The sequence below is a fragment of the Condylura cristata genome, unplaced genomic scaffold (assembly GCF_000260355.1).
Source record: "Condylura cristata isolate star-nosed mole 26May11 unplaced genomic scaffold, ConCri1.0 scaffold00040, whole genome shotgun sequence".
NCBI classification, from domain to species: Eukaryota; Metazoa; Chordata; class Mammalia; order Eulipotyphla; family Talpidae; genus Condylura; species Condylura cristata.
Genome location: NW_004567141.1, coordinates 9,203,184 through 9,214,221, shown reverse-complemented (window position 1 = coordinate 9,214,221; position 11,038 = coordinate 9,203,184). Strand labels below are relative to the sequence as shown.

Below are 11,038 nucleotides of genomic sequence, written 5' to 3'. Positions count from 1 at the left end.
AGAAAAGAAAGAGGAAAAGGAAAAGGTGGGGGCAGGGAGTTCTTCCCACATGCCTTTTGCAACCCGGATGTTTTTCTCTATCCGGACTCCATTTCACCTTTTTATGGCTGCTGACAGACGCCAGATGCCGGCCTCGGTCCCCAACAGTTCATACATAACTGGGGTACAGGCCAGAGGCTCAGGGGCGGCAAGAGGCTTCACCAGAGACAGAGTGGGGAGCAGAACAAGCAGATTGACAAAGTACACTGCTGAGGGGAGCAGCGTGTGGGTCAGGAGAGGTCTGCCACACCATGTGTTCACCTCTGGGGCAGGTGGGAATCAAACTCATGCTGAAGTGGCTGTGCTTTAACCCGCTGTGCCACCGGGGAGGGCTGGATTATTCTTTTAATGTATTGTTGGATTCTGTTGGCTAAGATTTTATTGAGGATTTTTGCACCAGTGTTCATTAAGGATATTGGTCTGAAGTTTTCTTTTTGTGTTATCTCGGTTAGGTTTTGGTATCACTGTGGTGCTGGCTTCATAGAAAGTATTTGGTAGCTATTCTTTCTCGATTTTTTAGAATGAGTTTGTGTAGGATAGGCCCTAGTTCATTTCTGAATGTTTGATAAAATTCATTTGTAAATCCATCTGGTCCTGAGCTTTTATTCTTGGGGAGGGTTTTAGTTACTTCTTCAGTTTCATTGCTTGTAATCAGCCTGTATAGTTGTTTGTTTTTTTCTTTATCTAGCTTTGGATAATTGTAGAGTTGTAGGAATATGCCTATCCCTTCTAGATTGTTGAATTTGTTTGCATATAGCTGTTTATAGTATTCTCTGATTATTCTTTTGATTTCTGCTGTATCTGTTGTGATTTCTCCTCTTTCATTTACAGTCCTGCTTATTTGTGCTTTCTCATGTTTTTTTCTTTGTTATATTAGCTAGGGTTTGTCTATTTTGTTTACTTTTTCAAAGAACCAAATTTTGGTTTCATTGATATTTTGGATTGTTTTCCTGACTTCTATTTCATTTATTTCTGCTTTGACTTTTATTATTTCCTGTTTTCTACTGGTTTTGAGGTTATTTTGTTGTCTTTCTCTGGTTCGTTATGGTGGGAGATTAGGTTATTTCTTTGAGTTGTTTCTTGTTATTTATGTGAATTGTATTGCTACATATTTTTCTCTTATAACTGCTTTTAATGTGTCCCATAAGTTCTGGAGAGTTGTGTCCTCATTGTCATTTTTCTCAAGGTATTTTTAAATTTCTTCCTTGATCTCCTTATTAATCCAATGGTCTTCCAGTAGTATGAGTTTCAATCTCCATGAAGTAGATGGGTTTCCTGCTTTCTTCACATGGTTAATGTCTAGTTTGATTCCTTCATGTTCAGAGAAGATAGTTGGTATGATTTCAATCTTTATGTATCTATTAATGTGACTTGTGTCACAGTATATGGCCAATCCTTGAGAATGATCCATGTGGATTTGATAAAAATATGTATTCAGATTTTTTTGGATGCAGTAGTCTATCGATATCTGTTAAGCACAAGAGTTCTAGGTCCCTGTTTAGAGTTTTAGTGTCCATGTTATTTTTTTGTTTGTCTTATTGATCTTTCTATTGTTGAGAGTGGTGTATTGAAGTCTCCTAATATGTATGTATTTTGTCTAATATACTTTTTCATAAATGACATGTTTCCTTATATATTTTGGTGCTCTTTCATTTGATGGGTATATGTGGTACTGTCCCTGTAGTCATAATGTAGTGGCCTTCTCTTTCAACCTTTTTTAGTTTTGTTACAGGGTAACCCAGTGTGAACTGAGCTGCCTGTCTGTGGGTCCTCACCTGAAGGCTGAAAACTTAATTGTACTGCAGACACACACAAAAAGCGTAATGGGTTTATTTACAAAGAGGACAAAGGAAAAGGAACAACCCAGGGAAAGAGAGAGGGAGACACAAGGTAACTAGAAATCGTACCAGCTGGCTGACTTTGAACTCTAGTAACAAACTAACTGATAGCCTCCAGTTACACGATCTGAGAGCCATTGCCCCAGAGCAAGAGCACTATTGCTCCAGCCCCCAGCCATTGAAAATCGTTCCCTATTTATCCCCCCAAAGTCCCAGAATACCTGCTTAGCTCTGCCCTTGGGTCATCACAGTTCTCTCTTTACTGCTGGGAGTTTCCAATCACTGGAGTAGGGGGTGGAGTCCAGAAAGCTGGAGTAGGGGGTGGAGTCCACAAAACTCTTGCAGTTTCTGTAGGACATCCTTCCCCTTAACAGTTTGAAGTCTGTTTTATCTGATATAAGAGTAGCTGTTCCTGCCTTCTTTTTGGGCACATTTGATTGTAGGATTGTTTTCCATCCTTTTACTTTCAATCTGTTTTTATCTTTTGTAGTTAGATGTGTTTCCTGAAGATAGCAGAACATTGGGTTCTGTTTTTTTAATCCGGCCTGCCACTCTGTCTCTTTATTGCTGAGTTTAAAACTATTTATATTTATAGTTAATATTGATACACTGGCACCTATATTTGCCACTTTGTTTTTCTTTTTGTGTTTTTCTTCCTTGTTTTGATCTGTTCACATTCATCCCTTTGTTGGTTTTGGCTTAAGGACCTCTTGTAGTATATTTTGGAGTGGGGATTTAGTCTTGACAAAATTTTGGAGTTTCTATTTGTTTGAGAATGTCTTTATTCTTTCTTTATAGAGGAAGTAGAGCTTTGCAGGATAAAATGTACTTGGTTGGCATTTGATGTCTTGGAGTTTGTTGACTTGTCCCTCCACTTTCTTGTTACTTCAGAGAAGTCTGGTGTCAGCGGGTTTGGTTTTCCTTTGTAAGTTACTTGTTTCTTCCCTCTTGTCATTCTCATTATGTTTTCCTTGTCTTGGGTTCTTGGTAGCTTTACTATTATGTGTTCTGCTGAATTTCTCCTTTCATCATGGTAGTCTGGTATTCTTGCTTCTTGTGTGTCTATTTTCATCTCCTTCTTCATATTAGGGAAGTTCTTTTCAATTATCTCTGTGAATATTTTCTTGATTCCTTGGCCTTTCTCCTCACCTTCTGGTACACCTGTAACTGATATTTCCTTTACATTATGTTAGATAGCTCTTAGAGTGTTTCTTCATTCCTTTTCCTTTTTGCTTCTCTTTTTCTGTTTTGCTTCTCTTTATTTCTGTATGTTCAAGGGTGTTAATTGGTTCTTCCATTTCATCTATTCTGTTTTCATTGCTTTTCCCAGAATTCTTTTATCTCCGCTAGTGATCTTTTAATCTCCTGCATTCCTTTTATTTACTTTTTTAAGATCTCATTTTCATTCTTCAGCTCATTGATTATTCATCCCATATTGTTTTTTTCCTTTTCATCTTCCTTTTTTGTTTATCATGATAATTCTAAATTCTCTATCTGATGTGATGAGCAGTTCTTTTAAATCTTTGTTGATTTCTGGTGACTGATCTTTCTGTGGTGAATTTTTCCCCTGTGGACTTACTAGGTTATTTGTATTTTTTCTTCTCCCTGTTGTTTCCTAATGCTTTCTATGTGTTGAGACACTTAGTTGCTAGTATTTGCTGGCATTTCCTCTGGGTGCTTACTCTCGGGTGGCCAACGGATGCTCTTGTTGGTGGTGGTCCCTCTGTTGCCTGATTTTGTTAGGGGGGCTTCGTGCTCCTTTTGGCACAAAGGCTTTTGGCTCCTTTTGGCCTGGTTTCTGATTCAGATGAGGTACTATGCATTAGTAGTGCGACTCTACCACTGTCCAACTTCTAGTTATGACCAGGTGTTGTGTGCTTCCCTTTACCACAGGGGACCCTGTCTGCTCCAGTGAGCTGCAGCCATGCGCTGCCACCCTTCCTGTTATTAGTCGGGAGCTGAGAGCAGGCTGTCATGCCCCTCACAGCTGACTGGCCATATCCTGGGAAGCAGAAAAAGGGGGAAAAAATGCAGAGTTCCCCTTTCAGGTAAAGCCCCATCTGTTTTGGGGCCTTTGGCCACTTGGTTTCCTGCCTTTTTCAGCTAATTTTGGGAGCTGAGCGTAAGTTGTCTTGCCTCTCTTGGCTACTAAGGTCTGGGGATACAGATAGGTCAGACTTCCCCTTTCAGGGCAAAGCCCTTAACAAAAACTAGGGGAATAAAAGCGCTAGTCACCCCACTCAAGGCAGAGACCAATCTATTTCAGTAGCAGAGGCAAGCCCTTTCTAGGGCTGATGACAAGTGGCATTTGCTGGCTGCCACTCCCTTCCTGGCTTCCCCTATCATGGAATCGCTGCTCATGGCAGAAGTACTGCCACCCTGCCTTCAGCAGTGTCTTGGGACTGGGTGTTCCCAGGGGCTGGGGCTAGACCTTTGCCCTGCCCCCAGTGGTGGCGAGAAGGCTGAATCTTATTCTTCCCACAGGTCTCATCCCTGTGGATCCGCAGCAGTCCCTTTCCCCTCCACGCAAATCAACCCGCTGACCATTGTTTTCCTTCTGGGGTTTTCAGATGTTTCAGCTTTTCCAGTTGTTTTCAGTTTATTTTTCCTCTCCTCCTTTTCTTTCCTTGGTCAAGGTGCTCTGGGTTTGTAGGTGGGGGAGGGTGGTTGTGGCCCGGTGGCAATCTCCCTCTTACTTCTGCTGTTTTCACCTTCCTCCTGTTTCCTTTGGGTCATCAATCCTGCTCCTGTTGTCTGATTTTTGGTTGGAGTTTGCTGTAGTTTCCCCTCTATTTACTATATCCAAGAGCCCTGGGTTTTTTTTTTTTTTTTTAAGATTTTTTTATTTATTATTTGTGCATACAGAACTGGGGTACAGGCCAGAGGTGCAGGGGCGGTGAGAGGCTTCACCAGAGACAGAGTGGGGAGCAGAACAGGCAGATCGATGAAGTACACTGCTGAGGGGAGCAGCGGGCGGGCCAGGAGAGGTCTGCCGCGCCATGTGGTCACCTCCGGGGCAGGCGGGAATCGAACTTCATGCGGAAGCGGCTTTAGATTCTCAGTGCTGTGCTTTAACCCGCTGCGCCACCAGGGAGGGCCAGCCCTGGGGTTTTTTAAATGATGTTTAGCACCAGGACAAGGTAGCTGGAAAGCAGGGTTTTTAGGCTGACCAGAGTTTTGTGGTTTTCAAAACAAAGGACCCAGTTAACTCAATAATAGGAATGTGAAAAACAAGGCCCAGGTTCCAGGGGCCCTGTAACATAGGCAAATACTGACTGGAAGTATCTGCTTGACTCTTGCACAGGGGATAACAAAACAAAAATAATAAGGAGAAAAGCAAATCATTTTTACAAAAGTGGAACTTGCATTCAAAGCTGCATACTCACCCCAGTACACTACAAGTTCTTAGCCTCTCCTATAGCCTGTCCCAGCCATAAATACTGAAGAATTTTTACTTTCCCTGTCCCCTTGATCTTGGGGACTTAGTTCACATCTTGACAAGTCCCAAAATTATATAAATTCTATTAAGTTAACTGAATTTTCTAGAAAAGGATAGTGTAGCCATCCCTCAAAAGCCCTCTATGGGAACAAAGGAAAGAGAGAACTTTGTAAAATAGCAGCTAACGATCATTGAACACTTCTTATAGCCAAGCATAATCCTTTGTCAATTACAGAATCTAAGATATTGTCTAATCCTAAAAGGGCTATGTATTTGACCCCGAGTGTTCTAAATCCACAATATTTCATTAATTCAAGTAAAATCATTTTATATTATCATCCTTTAAATTTTCCAGAGAGACCATTTTTCTGGGCAAACTACTGTTTCCTCCCCTCTTGCCATTTAATTGTGTTAGTCACACTTATGGAACAATATTAAATAATAGTAGTAAGAGTAAGTATTCTTTCCTTCATATTAGTGTGAATTATTCTAGTGTATCATTTTTATGTTTAGAACAATGCTATATTTTTGTTTTTGAATTAGGACTGGGTGTTGGCTATTATAAAATACTTTTAAAGCATCTATTAGGCTGATTATATCAATAGGTCTTTTTTCCCCCATGATTTATTAATGTAGGTAATGCATTCCTAATGATGCCATTCTGGGATTCTGGGGTGAATCCTTTGTTCAAATTGGAGAAGTATTTCAGGAATTGTTTAGGAGTACCATAATTACTGAATCTTTAGTATTTGAGAAGGTGTTTTAACTTTGTCTTTATAGAATATTGGCCATGTTGAATTCTTGAGTTACATTAACCTTTCCTCAATCCATTGTAGATATATGACTCCAGTACCATTTGGATCCCACAGTCTTGAGTAAATTACTTAAACCATTTAAAAAACAATTTTTAGGTCATCTGTTTCTTTTTTTCATTTTTCCTATGTAACAAGTCTTCAGAATTAACTTGTAAACTAGGTCTGTAAATTCTGTGAAGATATATTGGATCTTACTGTTAGGCTCTACAGTGTATGATGATGTTTCAAGTTAAAATAATGACTTTTTTTTCCAAACTAGCAAGTTTGTTGTTGTTCTTCTTTATTGAATAATATATATATAAAAGTATGTGTAAAGTATGTGTACAATATATCCTAAATATTCTTGTGCAAATATTAATTCTATTCTTATGTCACTTAGATAGGTATCATTGAACATATGAGGAAAGTAAGCAGACAAGTTAAGAAACCTGCCCAATAACTAACAGTTGCGTTAAGAGCTCAAGTTTCAACTCAGTGACTGGCTACAGGTTTGTATTACCCTTATGCCATACTGAAACTGTGAAAACCTAGCACTTAGAGTTGCAAAAAACAATTCAGGGTCAGAGTACAACACAAGGAATTGGGAAAAAATAAAGTGGTTTTAATGCCATGAGTCTGAACTCTGTCCTACCCCAGATAGTGCCCACATTGTCCACTATTCCAAACCAAAAGCTACTTGTTAAAGATGGCATCATCCATTCTACAAGTTAATTCCACAAACTGGTGGTACACCAATATATGGTGGGCCCAACTCATGATAGCAACTGGTAGTAGTCACAGGTGGCTCTGGACAACACCTGGAGGCAGTGTTAGATGTTAACAGAAGCAGTAAACAGCTCTCAGACATGGTGCCAGCGGACTAGGCATTGCTGTACAGCTCTTTCAGAGGCAATGCCAGTTGATCAGGTATCAGGTACAGCTCTTAAGAGACATCACTCGCAAACCAACTGTGCCCATTAGGAGGTAATGTCAGAGGCAGGAACAGCAATCAGGTGGTAGTTTGAAGGAGAGATCAGATGTAAAGATCTTAACGGGTCTGTCAAGCAAGTTTCATAGGTGAGAAGAATGAAAGTTGGAGATCTGACATAAAGATCTCAAAGGTGTCCTTGAACAGTGAAAGTCTTGGAGGACTGTGTGGAAGGTCTTCTCAGGAGAATCTGGACAAATGTATGTCTGAATGCCTGGCTTATATATCCTGCAGGGTATCTATGTTTCAGACCTGATTGGCATATTTTCAGAACTGGGCAGGCTTTTAAAACAAAACATAAGCAGTGTGTGAAATCCAACCTATAGTGAGGTTGGGTGGTGGTGGTGGGACCTGTGATGGAGCCAGGCAGGCAAGCTCCATTGCATTTCTGAACCAGAATCCCTAGTTGCTCCTTTTCTAGGAAGAGCCTTCTCTTTATCGTTTCTAATGATAAAGATGAATGAATAATAAAACAGATATTCAAAGACTCGAATGCATATTTGAGAAACAGCATTGCTAATATCTTTTGCTTTGTATAAACCTCTTATTCAAATTAACTCATACAAGACATAAAAGGTTATGTCTTGTTAACATTCTCACTTCTGTGAAAATTCTCTTCCTTTGTCCTGCTTTAGTATGACCATCTGTAAATGAATCTCTAAATGATGTATTTTGTTTTAATTTATTTACAAATAGCTGAATAAATTCTTTACTATATATTCTTAACTATATATATGACAGCATTATTGGGTTCTTGGTGAGCACTCTCCTCACAACTGCCTTCATACTGTCTCCTCACATTTTTCCTGTCTCTTAGTAGGGCACTTAATCCCATCATAAGAGCTCTGGCCTCATTAATGATCTCCCAAAGCCCTTTCTTTTACAACTAACCAGTTGAAGATTAGACTTCAACATGAGTTTTGGGAAAACACAAACATAAATTCCTAACATACGTTGTTAGCAATTATTTCATTGTATAAATATTTTAATAACTTAGTTAACTATTCTATTTGGCATTTGGATTATATATTTATTTATTTGCTGTTGTATTAAAAATTAGTAATTGTTTTTATATCAAGAAACACCACTGTCAAAGAATGGGAGTCATGGAGCAAGCTGCAATGGCAGGATGCTGACATGAAGGCAAAACCTGGTCCTTTTATTGATTGAGTGATTTTACAGAGTCAGTTATTCAGGGGAGGAGAACAAACAGAAAAAATGTTAGAAGGAAACAAATGTATGCTCAGGTTATCTCAGCTCATTGGTGAGATGAGTCTGAGCATCAGGCTAATTTTATGGTCCATATATGAAGATCAAAATCAAGTTTCTGGCCTCCACTAGTGGCTTTAGCCTTATCAATAGGACATTCCCCTGGTCAGTTTCAGAGATACAAAATTACATCTCAATCTATGCCCCCCGCCCCCAGGCATTCCTGGTCATGTCTATATACTCACTGACACAGGGGAAGCACCCTGCTCTTGTTTGACTTGAGAGGACCTCTGCAAGGTCCATCATTTGCATTCTTCAAGTTTAGGTAATTGGCTGTGCTGAATGGACTTTGTCCTGCCAAGACTGAGCTACATAGCCAGAATGCAGTTAAACAGCCCTTTAAGCTTAGCAGACCACAAAACGTGGTATACCTTCTCAAAGTAGATTTACTAATTATTGTATCTAGTAGTTGATTTATAAGTTAGTCTCTGTACCTGTTTTACATACTAGCTAGTACTATTTTGTGAGTATTTGAACCAAATCACATTCCTACCAGCTTTGTATGAAAGTTTCCATTACTGCACATTTTTCTTAAATATAAAGTTAAAAAACTTAGAAATATGTCTGCAGACTTGAGGCTACTAGGGGAAAGGATGGGTTGGGGGCCAAAAGCATCTCTGGATGGAAGGAGGATGTCCAGTTAATGCATAGTCTCCTGCCATGTTGGGAACCAGGCCCAACTATTGAGGTGTCCGGAGGTGAGACAGGCAGAGCCCTAAGGTGGAAAGGCGTCCTGAGTGGAGATTCCAAAAGGGGAGAGGAGAGCAGCTGTGGGAGGAAGACACGGGAGTCAGAGTTGGGTTCAAGTCTTCCTGCTCATTCCCTCAGCAGGTCTTTATACTGTGTAGCAAGTAGTTATTGTAATAATGCATAGGGTAAGTTAATGAGAGATGGCTTAAATTGTCATAAACGTTCTCAGGGACAAGGGGAACAAAGCATTTTTTCTTAACATTTTATGGTATACTAAATTATATATTTTTGTGATCATTGTCATGTATACAGATGTTTAGCTATAACTCAAGGGAAGAGGTGTCTGGGAAAGGATGAGCTTGTTAGCAAAAGGTTATTGGGGGCTTTAGGTAAGTGATAAATTGTGTTATCAGTGTTATCAGTGATTGTCCAAAGGAAAGCTAATGGCTAATTTAAGGCTAGCAGAGAGTAGCTAGTGCTTGTTTTAAAAAGGAGTAAATTAAGAGAAAGTTGTACAGTTGTGTATTAAGCAACACCTGTGTAAACAAGGTTAAAAACAGTCCATGAGTCCTTATGCCCTAGTCTTATCTGAGATTTGTTTTTTATTTAAAGAATCCAAGGAAGCTTCCCAGAAGTTTTTATGCCCTGGGGTCTTATCTCTCCTGGGGCTTGCCTTCTGTCTCCGTAGACAGAGGAATTTCCTGCCCTGGGGCAGCTTGCCTGGACCAGGCAACCACCTTATGAGGCTAAGGCAATCCAGTTGTAAACTGATGGTTGCTCAGAATATTTTGATATTATAATTATACAAAAAAGGGAGGTCGTAATATAAGTTAGCAGTGGAAATTCTGATTTTTCACAGCTTTTCCTTTTCTATCTGAAATTTGTCAGTCGATAGAAGTTGCATAGCTTGTGTCACTGCCATACTTTTGATTTGTTGGCTAAGTATTGATCTCTGCTCTGTTGACTCTGATAAAGCTGATAAACAGATTCTCAGATTGTAGTTTTCCCTCCTCTACCTCTCTCTGCCTCCAGGTTATTTACCTCGGTGCAAGAAAAGGATCTGTGAAAATAAATTCTGGATAGGTGTAAGCTTCCTCAGTTCCTCTAAAGCAGTACAGCATATTTGCCTCTGCTTGCCCCTACCACTGGTTCTCACCTTCAGAGAATGGATATTTAGGACACTTACGTATCCTCTTACCTTTGTGAGAAAAATCACAGCTGCCTAATGTTTGGAGGGGAAAAGATTTTATAGTATTTTATTTTTGTACATTTAATTTTTGCTAATAAAATCCTTTAAGAGACTAAATTTTAAATGTACTCTGATACTTTCTGTTCCAGACAAGTATGTTCCTGAAGAGTAGTTTATTTATATGATTTTACTTAATCCTTACCAGATTATGTGAACCTAACTTTCTATCCAAAAATTAAGGCCCAGAGAATCAAGTAACTAGTTAAGATGGTAACTATTTAAACAGCCAGGGTTTAAGCCCATTTGTCTGACAGTGAGATCAACAATCTTTTCACTATCAGTGTGATGTTTCTGAGGACTAAGTATCAGTGGCATTGAAGAAGGAAAACTACTGGCAGAATAACAGTTACTATATAGCAGGGCTTTTGATCTGTCTCTTCCAGTTCCAACACTCCTATATATTGCCTTTATTCCCATCTTCCTATGGAAGATTTCCATGTCCTTGCTTTCTGTGTCCTTCCATCCTGAATAGTCTCACTCTATACTCTGTTTACCCTGCTTGTAAGTCTATTATTTATGAACTGTTTATCATCCTGTAACAGGGTGGTCCCTAGGAAAAGGGGAAGTTCCAGGTTCCCTGCCCCACCCAGAAGGAGGCTGGAGCTGAGCAGAGAAAAAGGAGAGAAGAGAAGGAATCAGAAGAGAAGAGAAGAGAAGAGAAGAGAAGAGAAGAGAAGAGAAGAGAAGAGAAGAGAAGAGAAGAGAAGAGAAGAGAGGAGAAGAATGAAGCTG

General features: G+C 39.6%; 1 protein-coding gene across 6 annotated transcripts in view; it reads left to right on the top strand.

Annotated features, from left to right (window-relative positions):
- The window catches only part of ZNF454 (zinc finger protein 454), a 66,306-nt gene that overhangs the window by 20,246 nt on the left and 35,022 nt on the right, over positions 1–11,038 (top strand). For 3 of the 6 annotated variants that reach the window (XR_001146120.1, XR_001146121.1, XR_001146122.1), the window contains 2 exons: positions 6,511–6,619; positions 10,849–10,888. The exons of 2 other annotated variants lie outside the window; for them this stretch is intronic. The gene's annotated coding sequence lies outside the window, so the exon portion shown is untranslated. Of the gene's footprint in view, positions 1–6,510; positions 6,620–10,848; positions 10,889–11,038 lie in introns of those variants that run through there. One more of the 6 variants, XR_001146123.1, reaches the window with a different exon arrangement.